The sequence below is a fragment of the Protopterus annectens genome, chromosome 7.part0 (assembly GCF_019279795.1).
Source record: "Protopterus annectens isolate FY-2018-M chromosome 7.part0, PAN1.0, whole genome shotgun sequence".
Lineage (NCBI taxonomy): Eukaryota > Metazoa > Chordata > Ceratodontiformes > Protopteridae > Protopterus > Protopterus annectens.
Window position 1 is genome coordinate 1,495,657,906 of NC_056739.1, and position 17,874 is coordinate 1,495,675,779.

The following is a 17,874-nucleotide window of genomic DNA, read 5'->3' on the forward strand; positions in this document are numbered from 1 at the left end:
TGTTAGCAGTTTTAGCGGTACCTCCGCTCACCATAACTGCTTCAGTTAGTTTGTTGACCAAGTCAAGAAGCTTGTTAACGTCGCCTTGCAGCGACGTCATCTCATTGCGAAGTGTACGGTATTCCTCAGAGCTCAATGAAGTACTCGGGGATTCCTCCTCTGCCATCTAACGACCAGTAAGTAAAAAATAGCACTCAGCAACAGTAGAATCCAAAATAGCAGATTACAGATTTCCCAAAACTCGAGACTCGGATACCAAGTAAAAAACGTGAAATTTATTCAAAAAGAGAGCACAACACTTAAAGCTCATGTACAGGGTTGAGCGCTTTCATCTGTCACATCACAGATTTCTTCAGAACCAATGAGCTCCTACAGTCCATTCATTTTAAAACCTTTTAGGCGCCAAAAAATTCTCAATTAAAAATACAATTAACTAATTGTAAACAATAATTTGTAACAGTGCTGGCTACATAATATTGTCTACTTTTATTCTGATCTATTGATAAAATGAATTAATGATTATCCATTGTTAATGTTTTGTTTTTAACTTTAAAATATTGAACTGTCCCTGCAACTTGTACTTTTGAATCAATCCTACACTATCAGTGAACCCTCTTCTAGCCTACATTGCAATATGTAGTCTCAAGCACTGTCACTGTAAATATGGACTGGATGTAAATACTGCAAAAAAAAGAAATTATGTCTTACCATAACATTTCATCTGTGTTATCAATCTTCACTAATCCTCGACTGTGGGCTCGGTTCCGAGCCTCAGAACTGACTCGGACGTTTTCTTCAGCTCGCTCCTCCCAAAACTCTAGAGCTAGGCTCTACCCATAATGCTCCTCACTAAATTACCTCAGATCCAGTTTGCCTATAATAGTGACAGACAAGACAAGAAGTAATAAATAAGAGACCATATCTGTGTCCCTATTATGAAGCCAGTCTTTGGGAATATTTGGTCTACTAAGATTCTTAGGCAGGGGGAAGGAGGGGGGAATGGCAAGGATTAGTGAAGATTGACAACACAGATGGAACTTTATGTTAAGACATAATTTCTTTATCTGATATTGTCAATCTTCATGTAATCCTTGACTGTGGGACAGAGTCCCTAGCTACCTGAATCATGGGAGGTCTCATGAAAGAATATTACTGAACTCCATCGAACGGAATGATGCACATCCCCTAGAGATCTGGTCCAGTTTGTAATGAGTAATAAAAGTATGAGGAGATGACCATGTAGCTGCTGTAAAAATGTCATCTAAAGACTCTCTAGCATGAAAAACACTGCAGAAGCTGCTACAGTTCTAGTTGAATGGGCTTTCACAGGAAGTGGTAGGTGAAGTCCCTTTGAGTGATAAATAAAAGTGATACAGTCACAAAGCCAGTTAGGTAAGGTAGCTAGGTAACCCAGTTTTTAAGGAAAGTGAGGAAAAGGCAACGGACAGTTGGTTGGATTTTCTGATGTCCTTTGTTCTGTGAAGGTAAAAACATAATTGCCTGTGGATGTCCAGTAAGTGCAGACAGTACTCTCCTTTATTAGAGAAATTAGGGGAAAAAATGGTAGATGTAAGGTTTGATTGAAATTTGATTCTGAAATAACCTTTGTCAGAAAAGATAGATTCATCCTGAGGGAGACCCTGTCCTTATAAAATATTAAATGGGGGGCCTGCAGGACAAGGCTTGAATTTCTGATATTCTTCTGGGTGAGGTGACAGCTATCAAAAACTTTAAATCACAAGTTGCCGAAGGTTCAAAAGGGGATGAAGTGACAGACTGTAGGACCAAGGGTAAATCCCATGGAGCAATGGATTCTTTAAATGGTCTTAGCATTAAGGTTCCTTTCAAAAAGGCCTTACAAAGTTTATGAGACATAAGTGAAGAACCATCAAAACCAGCATGGAAATTAGATATCACAGCGAGATGTACTCAAATGGTAGAAGTTGAGGAGTCAGACTGATAAAGAAAGGCCAGACAATCTAAAACTTTATCCACGGGTGCTGTGTAGGGATCAATATTACTGGCAAGCAACCATCTAGCAAAGTTTATCCATTTGTTATGGTAGAGCTTTCTAGCCGAACACCTGTGGTGGACCAAAATGATTTGTCGGACTGGGGAAGTAAGAGAAGAATGCCTGGCAATTGTGGGAACCGGAGAATCCATGCAGTGAGCTTGAGAAGCTGGAGATTTGGATGAACAATTTCTACTGGGTGAGAGAACAGGTCTGGAGCTGGGTCCAGAATCCAAGGTTTCCGAAGTAGATGAGGTCAAAGGAAGGGAAACCAAACTTGTAGAGCCGATAATGGAGCAATGAGGATTATTTTGTTCTCTGACCTCTTGGCTTTCTTTAGAAACTGACATATCAGAGGAGTAGGGGGAAAAGCATACAGAAGACTGGGGGGGCCAATCGGGGAGAAGAGCGTATCTGGGTGACTCCCCCGGAAGGTGGATTAGAGGAAAGTAACTGCTGCACTTGTTCAGAGGAGATGCAAATAGATCGTAGCAAGGTTGACCCCAGTGGCAGAATATCTTTTCTGCCACTATTAGATTGAGAGACCACTCATAAGGCATTAGGATAATTATGCTCAACTTGTTTCCAATCACGTTGGCGCTCCCCGGAATGTGCAGTGCTGTTAGAAAGCGGTTGGAAGAAATCGCCCATTGCCATACTCTGAGGGCTTCTTGACAAAGCTGGTAAGACTTGGTTCCCCCTTGCTTGTGGATACACCACGCTACCAACATGTCTGTTTGTATTTCCACTGTTCCAAACAGGAGGGGATCATGAAATGCTTGCAATACTAAGAGCACTGCCCTCATCTCTAGAACACTGATATGCAAAACGGCCTCCATCTGGGACCAAGTGCCTTGCACTGTCCTTCCCAGATAATGGCCCCCACCCTATATGGGAAGCATCCGTGCTCACTACGGCTTAGGGCTGCAGTGAGACAAAGGGATGGCCTGACAAGATTTCGTGGGAAATGAGCCACCAAGACAGGTCTTGCTTGCAATGACTGGTGATCAAAATCTGATGAGACATCAGTTGGTTTAGTAATGACCACTGGGATGCCAGAAGCCACTGAAGAATCTGCATGTGATACCTGGCCATGGGAACTAGGGTAACAGAGGCTGCCACTGACCCTACAGGCTGCAGGATGAGTCTTGTTGAAACACTTCAGTTCTGAATGATGTGGTTTACTTGTGATCTGATGCTCTGGAACCTTTCTAATGGGAGGGATGCAAGTCCTGTGACTGTGTCTCATATAGCTCCAATGAATTCCAGCTGTTGTGTGGGTCTAAATGTGATTTTTCATCATTTATTGTGATTCCTAAGGTGGTGCAAAGATGAAGGGTGTAATCTCTTGCCTTTATGAGTTGACACCTGGTGGTAGCTGTAAGGAGCCAGTCATCAAGATATGGAAATACTTGGAACCCTAGCAGTCTGAGATGCGCTGCTACCACTGCCATCATTTGCTAAACACCCTGGGGGCTGTGGTGAGGCCAAAGGGCAGTGCCATGAACTGATAGTGAATGGCTCACAGCTGGAAGTGCAGGAATCTTCTGGACCACTTGCCCATTTTTATGTGGTAATATGCATCCTGAAGATCTACTGAGCACATCCAGTCATCTTTTTCTAACAATAGAAGTATTGACTGTGCCATGACCATCCATAATTTGGTTTGTTGAATTGATTTGTTCAACTGGCTGAGATCCAAAATGGGTCTCCAGTCCCTTGTTTTTTTGGGAACTAAAAAGAACCTTGAGTAGATTTCGGATCCTCTCTGGTCTGGTGGATCTGACTGGATGACTCGTTTGTCAAGCAGCTTCTGAAAATGGTCCCCTGCACCCATATATCCATTGTCATTTGTAGCCAGGCAGATTGATGCAGAGATAATCATCCCCTGACTGCCTCCAGTGGAAGGCAATCAGGCAATTGCTCAGGAGCACTGGTAGTTGTTACCTGTGAAGGAATCTCTGGACAGCTGGTTCTGTGAGCTACTTCTGCTTCTTGGATGGCATCTTCCATTGTGAGTCTTGGAAAGGCCCTTGGGTCTTTTTGACCCATAAACTCCCACTTCTCTGATACCTAGACTACGGCCATTGAGGAGGGGAGAAGCATATGCCTATGGCAGAAAGAGTCTTTCCACCTTTCTCACATCTGGCTAGTGTGTCTTCAGCCTTAGGTCCAAACAGGGATGAGTCATCAAGTAGAGCATTGACAAAAGAACATTTGGTCCACAAAGTCATACAAGTACATCCAAGCAAATCTCCTGATGGCTATGCCTGAACCTGCTGTTCTTGTCATCCCTTCAACTGCATGAGCAACTAGCCTCATAGACGAATTGGAGATTGATTCAAGGGTGGTGAGCTGAGAGGTAACCTTATCTCAGGCCCCTTCAGATACTGCTCCTGTGAGAGTGTCTGAAAACTCTTTGATCAGATCTTTTTGCAACCTAGTGAACTGTGCCTTATAATTCAAGGACCTGAGAGCAAATGTCGATGAAGTGTATATGTGCTTCTCAAACTTATCCATAGTCCTAGACTCCTTGTTAGGAGGATGGATAGTAAGACTTTCTTTTGCAAGTTCCTTTTTGGTGGCTGCCACTATCACCATGGTGTCTACAGAATACCCTTGGCTCAATGTTGTTCATCCTTAGAAGTAGACAGAATCCAGTCAGGTCTCTTAGGGATCGGCTCAATGGAGTCAGGAATCTTCCAAACCCGCTGACCAAACAGTTTAATAAGATTATCAGCAGGTGGAGAGATCCAAGAGGTAGAGGGCTGAGCACAAAAAATGCCTCCAGGTATACCAATTCCTCTGAGGAAGGTTGAAGGGAAGTCCAGCCACTCCTCTGTTTCAGGATTTCTAGGATGTCCCCAAAGGATACATCATCAGGGGGCAACCTATGTGAACCTTCCACTTCATCGAAATCAGTATGCTCTGTGAAAGAATCTTCAGGGGAGTCCAAGTGCTTCCTCCTGCACTTTTTCTTTGAAGGTACTTCTTTGGTGGGATGTTCAGGAGAGGTATCTGAAGAAGAAATCACCATGGTGGCTTGTTCCTGAGGCTTCTCTGCCCTCTGTCCCTGGGATGAGCCTGGAGGAAGCTCCAGTCGAGGGGATGTACAAGATACTTGGCCCAACAGGGATGGCAGAGACTGAGAGTCCACAATGGACAAAGCCTTCTCCATGGCCCAAAAGGCAGGGCCCCTCCCCCCATAGAGGGATGGAAGCCCTGAACCGAAATAGAGTTCTTTGGAAACGTGGACCCAGCCAGCATCAAGAAAGCCACCTCTGAGGCAGAAGCCAAGGCCAAGCTTAAGAATGCTGAGGCCCTGAGGGGTATGGAGGGCTCCAAAAGTATCAAAATCAAACCCTGCCCCTTGGAACCAGCAATGAAGCCTTGAGCCCTGGAGATCTCCGGTTCCAAAAAACTGGAAGAGCTCAAGGCAAACAGTGGTGCTGGAGAAGGAGCTCTAACCAGCAGTGAGGCAGTCAAAGCCAGGAAAGTTGGTACCAGGTGTTTCAAAATCTCAGCTGGAATCAGAAGAGGAATCTGAATGGGCATTGAGGAAGGACTAGCTCCAGAGCAAAGTTGGCTTGGAACCGAGGATGGAGGCAATCTCCTTGCTTTCAGGAGCTGGTCGACCAGTTTCATAATATCTGACTCAGAAAGGCTCTTAGTAGACTGAATAGAGGAGGCTGATGGGGGCCTAAGTGGTATTGGTTCCAAAAAGGGACTTGGTGGATGGTCAGAAAACGGGTCCACCAAAGGAGAGTAAGAGGTCCTTGGTAATGTAGTAGGCTGAGGCTGTTCAGTACTGAGGATTCAGTTGGTACCGAAGCTTCAGATGTCTGTGCTGAAGTTTAAGTCGAAGTCAAGTCATCTTTACCTATCGGTGTTGAAGAAACAGTCAACACCGAAGGAGGTCTCGTCAGTTCTGCAGGCAGTTCCGAGGAACTTGACAGAACTGAATGTGATTTTTTTTTTTTTTTGGATGAAGAAGAGGAAGAGTTGGCTTTAGTCTTGGGACCAGATATTGCCTTTTCAAAATCACCCTTCAATAGTCCCTTTAAAATAAGCTTGTTTCTCTACTCTGTCAAGGTTCTAGTGGAGAAACCATGACAAAAAGTACAATCCTGCTAGAGATGGACAGCACCTATAGTCAAAAAATAGGGGCCTAAGCCACACTAACACACACACACACACACACACACACACACACACACACACACACACACAAAAGAGAGAGAGAGAGAGAGAGAGAAAAAGTCTCCTTATATATATATATATATATATATATATATATATATATATATATATATAGATATATATATATATAGATATATAAATATATATATTTTTTTTTTGGAAAGAACAGACGAGAAAAAATTACCAACGATGGTAACAGATGTTACCTTGTAGTACAGAAAGCCGGGAAAGAAAGTACCAACAATGGTATATTAGAATACTTAACAGCAGAAAGCGAGTTAAGGGGAAGAAAACAGTCATGCACTAAATATAATGGAGGAGCGGGTAGAAATACAGAAAAATGCTATAATTAGAGTATGATTAGGACAAAAAAATGAAAGAAACTCACAAGAATAAACTGCCAAGGCTCGAAAGATTGGTTGAATGTGTCTGACACCACAAAGCGACAAACAAGATCTGAGGTAATTTAGTGAGGAGCATTATGGGTAGAGTCTAGCTCGAGAGTTTTGGGAGGCACGAGCTGAAGAAAATGGCCAAGTCAGTTCCGAGTACTAGAACCGAGCCCACAGTCAAGGATTACATGAAGATTGACAACATCAGAGCATATTTTACAACTTCTAGTTTAGCCCTTTGTGCTGACATGTATCCTGGTAACAACCATAATTGGTTTGTCTCCCTTTTGCAAAGTCACTATTGCAAACCCAGTGTAGTACTTCCCATCCTTTCAGAAACATACACCATCCACATACACTGTAGGAATGTCTGACTAACCCCTTCAGTAATTTTGGTTATTTCACTGTCACTTAGCAATGTTTTGATTGTCAAATATTTTGTCTGTAGTATTCCCCAGTAAATGGCCAAAAACTGTTTAATGCAAGGATCATTTTCCTGTCACAAAAAGTAACCTGTCTTAACTTACTGTCCATTCCCTGAGATGCCTCTTATGGCCTGTAATAACATTACTGAAAATGTGTATCCTTCCTTGCTGCTGCTTGCAAAACAAAAAAAGAAGTTATGTCTTACCATAACGTTCCATCTGTATTGTTGATCCTTGTTCAGTCATTACATGTGGGTATGAGTTCCGACCTCGGAACAGAGCTGGACATCTTCGAAGCTCGTGTCAGATTGAGTTTGCAAGTCAAAAGAAGGTAGAGGCTACCTCTGGTCAAATGACCTAATAGAACCGGATGGTGAGATCCACTAGAAGCCACATGAGGGGGAAGGAGGGAGGGTCGTAATGACTGAACGAGGATCAACAATACAGATGGAACCACACAAAACAAAAAGCTACTTGTAGAACCAAATCACAAAGAAACAAAAAGGCAGAGAAAGCACGAGTGTGAACACAAAATAGCGTATAAACAAATTTAATCTCCGCTTTCGTAAAAAATAAACTTCATCAGAATACAACACTCACAATCAACAGCATCCCTTAAATACATCAACTAATTAATAGATACATCATGTGATAAATTACTTAATTGAACATAAAAAATTTTTAAAAAAATCATTAAACAACTAACTAAAAATGTCAAACATACTTAAGCATACTAAATTAACAATAATTCAAGCAACTTATTCCTATCTAAATTTTTTGGAATAGATAATTTACGATGTTTTAAAAAACATTTTAAATTAATAGTATCATTTAACCCAGGTGGGTTATCCGAAAAAAGTTTGATCTGCCATAAAACCTCTCGCTGTTCAACATAATTCTTAAAATCACCAGCCCTGCCATCATTTACACATGTTTCTAACACAGTAAACATAAATTTTTTAAAACCAATGCAAGAAATCGAATGTCTAAATAAAGCATTATTGTGATTCTTTGTCTTAATGGCATATAAATGTTCTTTAATACGTGTGCCCAAGCTTCTAGTAGTCATACCAACATAGAATGCTGGGCACACGGAGCATAAGGCAATGTAAATGAGTCCACTACTAGTACAATTAACGTAACTTCTCACCTCTAAAATCCTGTCACTGGTAACAACGTTAATAAGTGGACCCTCAGAAATAAATCGACAAATAGTGCAATTGTTACATCTAAACATCCCCTTCTTGTTTTGTTTATTAAAAGTAGATGTTGTTTTATCAGAACTGGCTCTCTCAAAAATGTTTTTCAACGAATTATTTTTACGAAACACAAAATGGGGTTTACAACCAACTACTTTAATAATATCCTGATTACCTTTAATAACTTTCCAGTTGTCCTCTAATATCTTTTTTAACTTAAAACAGTCTGTACTCATTTCAAAGGAGCAATAGTGTTCTGTATTAACGTGGTTCCTGGCCACTACGTCAACTTCAGACTCCTGGTTTTGGGTATTTAGGAAACCATTTGTCAATATTGATGGAAAAAATACGTCTCGTTTGTTAAAAACCTCAGTACCTGTGTCCATCAAAAAATTCTCATCATAGCCTCTAAGGCTGAACAAATACACAATAAAATGAAACTCGTGAACAACATCTACTTCTCTGGTGGTCATACGGCTGGCTCTTATAAATTGTCCCCTAGGAATGTTTTTGGTAATGTGCTTGGGGTGACCACTAGAAAAATGTAGGTATCCATTTGTAAAAGTTCTTTTTCTATGTATTTTGCTTTGAAAACAGTTGTTGTCAAAGTCCCACCAAAGATGCACATCCAAGTAGTTAATGATTAATCCTACATCACCCACAGTGAATTGAAGAAAATCCAACTTAGAATTAAGTTCCTGTACCATGTTGACAACAATAGTTTTATTGCCCTCAATAATAAAAATAAGATCATCAATGTATCTTCCATAAAATAATATTTTAAATTTACTATTTATGGTGGACAAAAACTCCTCCTCCCACCAAGCCATAACTATGTTGGCGTAAGCTGGGGCAGCTGGAGAACCCATAGCAACCCCACGTTTTTGTCTATAGTAGTTGTTCCTGAACAAGAAAAAGTTATTTTCCAAAATGATGTCCAAAAATCGACACACTAAAGAAATCTGAGAACTATTTAAAAGTTTCTTTGAAACTAAAAAACTACGTACGGCTTCAACTCCGTCAGTGTGGGGTATGCAGGTGTATAGTGAATTAACATCTAAGGTAAATATAATATGTTTGGTAGGATCAAAAATGTTCTTCTCATAAAAGGTTTTCACCTTATTCAAAAAATGCCAAGAGTCTTTTATGAAAGATGGCTGTGTTTCTAACAAAGGCCCCAAAATACTATCTATAATTAATGAAATGCCCTCTGTAACAGAGTGTGGAGATGACACAATCGGGCGTAGAGGAGGATTCAACACATTTTTGTGGGTTTTAGGAATTCCAAAAATAACCCCAATCTTGGGGTTATCAACCACACAAAAATTATATAAACTAAAAGTAATTTCTCCACACATTAAATGTGAGAATGTACTTTGTTAAAGCATTTCATGATATCAAACAACGCAATTATTTCATATTCACAGTTGTTATCCAAAATATCCGACATTTTCTTATAATAGTCATCATGCTTCATTACTACTATGTTGGAACCTTTGTCGCTTTTCATAAATCTAAACATAGTTGCTAACTCTTTTAGATGTTTTAGTGCTTGTCTTTCTGAATGATCTAAATTATTATGATGAATATTTTGTTTGCTAAACAATAAATTCACATCCTTAATACATAATTCTTCATAAGACTTAATAGTATAATGTAAATTAGGAACAAAACTGGAAGGTTTTTTAACTATGTTATGATTGTCAGAAATACCATACATCAAAAAAGACAAATTTAATTGCCTGGTAAATTTTTTGATGTCCACAATGGTTCTACTATAGTCAGCCTTTTGACTAGGAATGAAATTTAAACCGTATTTTAACACAGACAATTCAACATTGGTAAAAGAAAAATCAGTCAAGTTAATGATGCCAAAGTCTTCCAAACAGTCAGTTATTCCTCGTCCCCTGACGAACTTGAACCCAAAAAAGTCCTACTTCTGGTCAGCACAGAGCTCTTACCAAAAGTATTAGAACTGTTCTTTTTAGAAGAACTTTCAGATGGTAAAGTCACTACTTTGTCTTTTTTGTTGCCAATAATGACCACAGGATCAGTAAAATTACTCGTGTGGCCACTAGATGGTTTGTTTGCAACAACAATTTCGTCACAGTCCAAAGGCTTGTCTTGATTAATGTCTGTTTTGGAAAAAACAGAAGCGGACACCAAAGGAGGAAAAGACGTGTTATAATTAGAACTACTGTTAGTGAATGTATCTGCCTGGTTTTGAAAACGTTTAAATGCTGGTAAAGAGGAACTGTTTGACTGGTGAGCAAAGTTAGACCTTTGCTTGTGAACCATGGAATTACGAAAACCAGGAACAAAATAGTTATAAGCTGCTTTCTGGTCATAAACATTAATGTCACGGTCCAACTTAGATTTCTTTCTCACTGTCACCTCATTAATATGCAGTTTTAACTCATTACTCAAGTTGTCAAAAATAGTTCTAAAACGACCCTCCGAAAGCCGATTCTTAATGAAATCCTCACATTCTTTAATTTCCTTGGTTAACATAGACATTTTATTGACATTATTATCAATGAGCAGGTGTAAAAAACGAACGCCTGCCTCATTGAAAAAGTTAACCAAAGTACCAAAAAACGGGTGCCCAATATTGATGCCGTTAGGGCATTTGAAGAACCGGAGGCCCTTGGGAACAACCCCCAGTTCAATACATCTTGAGAAATAATAATTTTCAATTTCTAAAGATTTATACCTTTTAAGAAGCTTCAGTAGCAAATCTCGCTGGGTGTTAATATCTCCGTCGTTGTTATCAACAGAGCCCCGGTTTAGATTGCAAAATGGGTTAACATCTCGATTAAGAAGCTGAAAACAGCAGGCGTTCTCACCGCTGTTGCGTTTAGCAGTTTCATTCAGTTTCCGGTTCATACTCCCAAGGTTTCCGTGAGGAGATCCGTCCAAGTCAATGACAGTGTCAAGTTCTTCATTGGTACCAGTTGGGCTAGAAGCCTGTAAAATATTCTCCGTTCCTTTCGCCTTAGTTACCAAGAATTTTAGCGATAGCTGTATGTCCATAAGCGTCGAAACGTTTTCAAAACCAGGCAGATACATTCACTAACAGTAGTTCTAATAGTAGTTCTAATTATAACACGTCTTTTCCTCCTTTGGTGTCCGCTTCTGTTTTTTCCAAAACAGACATTAATCAAGACAAGCCTTTGGACTGTGACGAAATTGTTGTTGCAAACAAACCATCTAGTGGCCACACGAGTAATTTTACTGATCCTGTGGTCATTATTGGCAACAAAAAAGACAAAGTAGTGACTTTACCATCTGAAAGTTCTTCTAAAAAGAACAGTTCTAATACTTTTGGTAAGAGCTCTGTGCTGACCAGAAGTAGGACTTTTTTGGGTTCAAGTTCGTCAGGGGACGAGGAATAACTGACTGTTTGGAAGACTTTGGCATCATTAACTTGACTGATTTTTCTTTTACCAATGTTGAATTGTCTGTGTTAAAATACGGTTTAAATTTCATTCCTAGTCAAAAGGCTGACTATAGTAGAACCATTGTGGACATCAAAATTTACCAGGCAATTAAATTTGTCTTTTTTGATGTATGGTATTTCTGACAATCATAACATAGTTAAAAAACCTTCCAGTTTTGTTCCTAATTTACATTATACTATTAAGTCTTATGAAGAATTATGTATTAAGGATGTGAATTTATTGTTTAGCAAACAAAATATTCATCATAATAATTTAGATCATTCAGAAAGACAAGCACTAAAACATCTAAAAGAGTTAGCAACTATGTTTAGATTTATGAAAAGCGACAAAGGTTCCAACATAGTAGTAATGAAGCATGATGACTATTATAAGAAAATGTCGGATATTTTGGATAACAACTGTGAATATGAAATAATTGCGTTGTTTGATATCATGAAATGCTTTAACAAAGTACATTCTCACATTTACGACGCTTTAATGTGTGGAGAAATTACTTTTAGTTTATATAATTTTTGTGTGGTTGATAACCCCAAGATTGGGGTTATTTAAAACCCACAAAAATGTGTTGAATCCTCCTCTACGCCCGATTGTGTCATCTCCACACTCTGTTACAGAGGGCATTTCATTAATTATAGATAGCATTTTGGGGCCTTTGTTAGAAACACAGCCATCTTTCATAAAAGACTCTTGGCATTTTTTGAATAAGGTGAAAACCTTTTATGAGAAGAACATTTTTGATCCTACCAAACATATTATATTTACCTTAGATGTTAATTCACTATACACCTGCATACCCCACACTGACGGAGTTGAAGCCGTAGTTTTTAGTATCAAAAAAACGTTTAAATAGTTCTTAGATTTCTTTAGTGTGTTGATTCTTGGACATCATTTTGAAAATAACTTTTCTTGTTCAGGAACAACTACTATAGACAAGCGTGGGTTGCTAAGTGGGTTCTCAGCTGCCCTGCTTACGCCAACATAGTTATGGCTTGGTGGGAGGAGGAGTTTTTGTCCACCATAAATAGTAAATTTAAAATATTATTTTATGGAAGATACATTGATGATCTTATTTTTATTATTGAGGGCAATAAAACTATTGTTGTCAACATGGTACAGGAACTTAATTCTAAGTTGGATTTTCTTCAATTCACTGTGGGTGATGTAGGATTAATCATTAACTACTTGGATGGGGACTTTGACAACAACTGTTTTCAAAGCAAAATACATAGAAAAAGAACTTTCACAAATGGATACCTACATTTTTCTAGTGGTCACCCCAAGCACATTACCAAAAATGACCACCAGAGAAGTAGATGTTGTTCATTGTGTATTTGTTCAGCCTTAGAGGCTATGATGAGAATTTTTGATGGACACAGGTACTGAGGTTTTAACAACCATCAATATTGACAAATGGTTTCCTAAATACCCAAAACCAGGAGTCTGAGTTGACGTGAGGGCCAGAACCACGCTTAATACAGAACACTATTGCTCCTTTGAAATGAGTTCAGACTGTTTTAAGTTAAAAAAGATATTAGAGGACAACTGGAAAGTTATTAAAGGTAATCAGGATATTATTAAAGTAGTGGGTTGTAAACCCCATTTTGTGTGTTTAAAAAAATAATTCGTTGAAAAACATTTTTGAGAGAGCCAGTTCTGATAAAACAATATCTACTTTTAATAAACAAAACAAGAAGGGGATGTTTAGATGTAACAATTGCACTATCTGTCGTTTTATTTCTGAGGTGTTACCAGTGACAGGATTTGCCCAGCATTCTATGTTGGTATGACTACTAGAATCACAATAATGCTTTATTTAGACATCGATTTCTTGCATTGGTTTTAAAAAATTTATGTTTACTGTGTTAGAAACATGTGTAAATGATGGCAGGGCTGAATTATGTTGAACAGCGAGGTTTTATGGCAGATCAAACTTTTTCGGATAACCCACCTGGGTTAAATGATACTATTAATTTAAAATGTTTATCTATTCCAAAAATTAGATAGGAATAAGTTGCTTGAATTATTGTTAATTTAGTATGCTTAAGTATGTTTGACATTTTATGATGTATCTATTAATTAGTTGATGTATTTAAGGGATGCTGTTGATTGTGAGTGTTGTATCCTGATGAAGTTTATTTTCCTTTTTTGTTTCTTTTTGAATACAGATGGAACGTTATGGTAAGACATAACTTCTTTATCTGATATTGCTAATCCTTGTTCATTCCTTACGTGTGGGACAGAGTCCCCAGCTACCTTTATTCCTGGGAGGCTCTCATGGAAGGACATTCCTGAGCACCATAGAACCAAAAGATGCTCTTCCCCTGGAGGCCAAATCCAATTTGTAATGATTTATGAAGGTATGAGGGGTAGCCCAAGTTGCAGCTGCACAAATGTCATGTAAAGAAGCTCTGGCATGGAAGGCAGCAGAAGTTGCCACCGACCTTGTAGAATGAGCCTTTATGGTAGTAGGTAATGGAATATTACGTTGTCTATAAATGAAGGTCACGCAGTCTTTCAACCATTTAGCCAATGTGACCTTAGCAACAGCACATCCTAATCTAAGTCCAGAATAGGCCAAAAATAACTGGTCTGATTTATGAGAGGCCTTAATCCTGTTCAAGTAGAAGCGAATTTGCCTGTGAATATCTAGGGTATGTAGGCAATACTCTCCTTTGTTTGAATGATTGGGGAAGAAAACTGGCAATTCAATGGTTTGATTAATGGACATTTCAGAGATCACTTTTGGCAGAAAGGAAGGATTAGTTCTCAATGACACTCTATCTCTAATGAAAAATCAAATATGGACTCTTGATGCATAAGGCTTGAAGCTCAGAGATACGTTTGGCAGAAGTAATGGCGACCAAAAACAAGGTTTTCCATGATAAATATTTGAGGTCGCAAGAAGAGCCTGGTTTGAAAGGTGGCATTGTCAAAGCTTGTAGGACTAATGAAAGGTCCCATGGTTTTAGATGATTCACGCCTTTTATGAAAGTCTTGCATAATTTGTGTGGCATAAGAGAGGAGTCTTGGACACCATCATGGAAATTAGATATTGCAGCCAAATGAACTCTAATGGTAGAGGCAGATAGACCGGATTGAAATAGGGTGGCTAGATACTCCAGTTCTGTCGACACTGGTGCTGAAAAAGGATCTACCTGTTTTTCTTTCAGCCAAAAGGTAAATTTTTTCCACTTGCTTAGATATGTAATTCTGGTGGAAGACTTATGAGATGCAATAAGAATGTCATGCACTGGCAAAGAAAGGTCATTCCGCCTGGCAATCAAGGGAATTGGAGGAGCCAAGCTGTGAGCTTCAGGCTGTTCAAGTTGGGGTGAATCAGATTCTGTGGATGGAAGATCAACCCCGGGGTTGGATGGAGAATCCACTGTTGATCTAGCAGGTGAGGCCAAAGAAAGGGGAACCAAATCTGATGAGGTCAATATGGTGCTATGAGGATTACTTTGCTCTTCAACCAGCAGACTTTCTTCAGAAACTGGGGAATGAGGGGGAGAGGTGGAAATGCATAAAGTAAACCCGAGGGCCAATCGTGGACTAGAGCGTCCCTGGGTGACTGTCCCGGTGGGGGAATCACGGCAAAATAGTTGCTGCATTTGTAGTTGGTCGGGGACGCAAAGAGGAAGACCCCAGCGGTTGAAAATCTCTGCCGCTATCAAGGGATTCAGGGACCATTCATGAGGTCATAGTATACACCTGCTGAGTCTGTCTGCTATCATGTTGGAATGCCCGGGAATGTGCGTTGCTAGAAGAAAACAGTTGGTAGCCATCGCCCACTGCCATATCCTCACGGCCCCTCGACAGAGTGGGTAAGATTTGGTTCTGCCCTGTTTGTTTATGTACCAGACCACTGCAATGTTGTCTGATTGTATCGCAATAGTCCCAGACAGCAGCAGGGGATGTAATGCTTGCAACGCCAGAAGCACCGCCCTCAGCTCTAGAACATTTATATGCAGATGGGACTCCATTTCGGACCAAGTACCTTGGAGTGTCTGTCCCTGACATAGCCCCCCACCCCATCAGGGAGGCGTCCGTGGTCACTGTAGCCTTGGGCTGTTGGGGGGAGAAGGGGCGAGACCATTGTGACGTGTTGTGGGCCAGCCACCAATTTAAATCCTGTTTGCACCTGTGAGTTACCCGAATCCTGGCTGAAAGAGGGTACTGAACGGGATACCATTGGTTGAGCAGTAGCCATTGTAGAAGCCTCATGTGAAACCTGGCCAGTGGGGCAGTGGTGATGGAGGCTGCCATGGAACCCAAAAACTGTAGAACAGAGTGAGCTGTGGATTTCTCCCTTGAAAGGATTGGGATCAGTTGTTGCTTTATCCTTAGAATTCTGTGCTCTGGAATGGATGCTCTGCAATTCTTTGTATTCAAGATGACCCCTATGAATTCTGTGGACTGAGATGGGGTGAGATTGAATTTTTGCCATTTTATGGTTATGCCTAGCCTTTCTGCAGAGAGGAGAGAGTATGCCAGGGCTTCTTCCAATAGATGTCTGGTGGGGGCAGAGATGAGTCAGTCGTCTAGGTATGGAAACACTTGGATTCCTTGTAGTCACAAGTGAGCTGTGATGACTGCCATGCACTTTGTGAACACTCTGGGGGGTGTAGAGTGTCCGAAGGGCAGTACTCTGAACTGGTAGTGACTGGCTCCCACATGGAAGTGAAGGAATCTTCTTGATGGTCTGTCCACTTTTATGTGGTAGTACGCATCTTGAAGATCTATCGAGCACATCCAATCATCTTTTTCCAAAAGCGTTAGGATAGACTGTAGTGTGACCATCCAGAATTTTTGTACTTTTACAAACTTGTTCAATACACTGAGATCCAAAATTGGTCTCCAGTCCCCGGTTTTCTTTGGCACCAAAAATAGTATTGAGTAGAATCTGGATCCTATCTAGTCTGGAGGGACTATTTGGATGACTCTTTTTCTTAGCAGTTTTGAAATCTCTAAAGCTGCTTCTTCCCTTTGACTGGGTGGAACGTCAGGTAAGTTTTTTATGGGAGCGGGACAAAGGTCGAAGGGAATATGATAACCTCTGGTTATTATCCTTTGTACCCAAGAATCGGTGGTGATGGTTAGCCAGGCAGAAGGGGACAAAGAGAAACGACCCCCAACTACTTCCAGAGGAAAGCAGCTGGGCCGCTCTTCAGGAGCGCTGGTAGGATTAGCCAGGGAAAGAGTCCCTGGAACCCTGGTTACTCAGACCCCCCCCACCCCAAAAAGGGCGTCTTCCCTGTGAGTTTCCCCTCTGCCTCTGGGGGAGAACTCTGCCTGTGTGTCATGGAAAGGACCCTGAGACTTTTTGTACCATATCTTCCCACTCTTCTGGTTTCTGGAGAAAGCCCGTTGAGGGGAAGAATAACGGACACCCAAAGCAGAAAGGGTCCTACCGTCCTGTTCTCATCTGGCCAGTGTGCTTTTAACCTTGGGTCCAAACAATGAAGAGGCTTAAATGGGAGCATTGAGAAAGGAAGCCTTGAGGGGTTCCACAAAATTACACAAGCGCATCCAGGCATGTCATCTCAGAACAATGCCTGAACTCGCTGCTCTAGCTGCTCCTTCTGATGCATGAGATATTAGGCGCATGGAGGAGTTAGATATCAATTCAGTGGTGGCTAGCTGACAGGCCACTTTGCCATGGACCTCATCAGACACAGCTCCAGCCAAAGTTTCAGAGAGCTCAGAAATTAAATCTCTTTGAAGCCTGGTAAAGTGTGCCATATAGTTCAGGGACCTGAGTGCAAATGTCTCTGATGCAAAAGTACGCTTCCCTATTCTGTCCAGAGCCCGGGACTCTTTGTTGGGTGGATAAACAGTCAGGCTTTCTTCTTCCTCCAGGTCCTTTTAGTTGTGGCCGCCACCACCAAAGCATTTACAGGAAGACCTTTGGACCAATGAGGATCAGTAGCAGGAGGGGACAAAATTTTATCTGGCCTCCGGGGAATGGCCTCAACAGTGTCAGGAGCCTTCCATGCATGCTGCACGATGACCTGGACCAGTTCGTCAGCAGGTGGAGTAACCCAGGAGGTAGGGAGCTGAGCGAGAAAGGCCTGCAGGAACACAGACCCTTCAGAGGTCAGGTTCGAGGGCTGCCAGTCACCTCTCTGTTTAAGAATTTCAAGAATATCACCAAAGGATACCTCAGAGGTCAGGTTCGCAAACTCT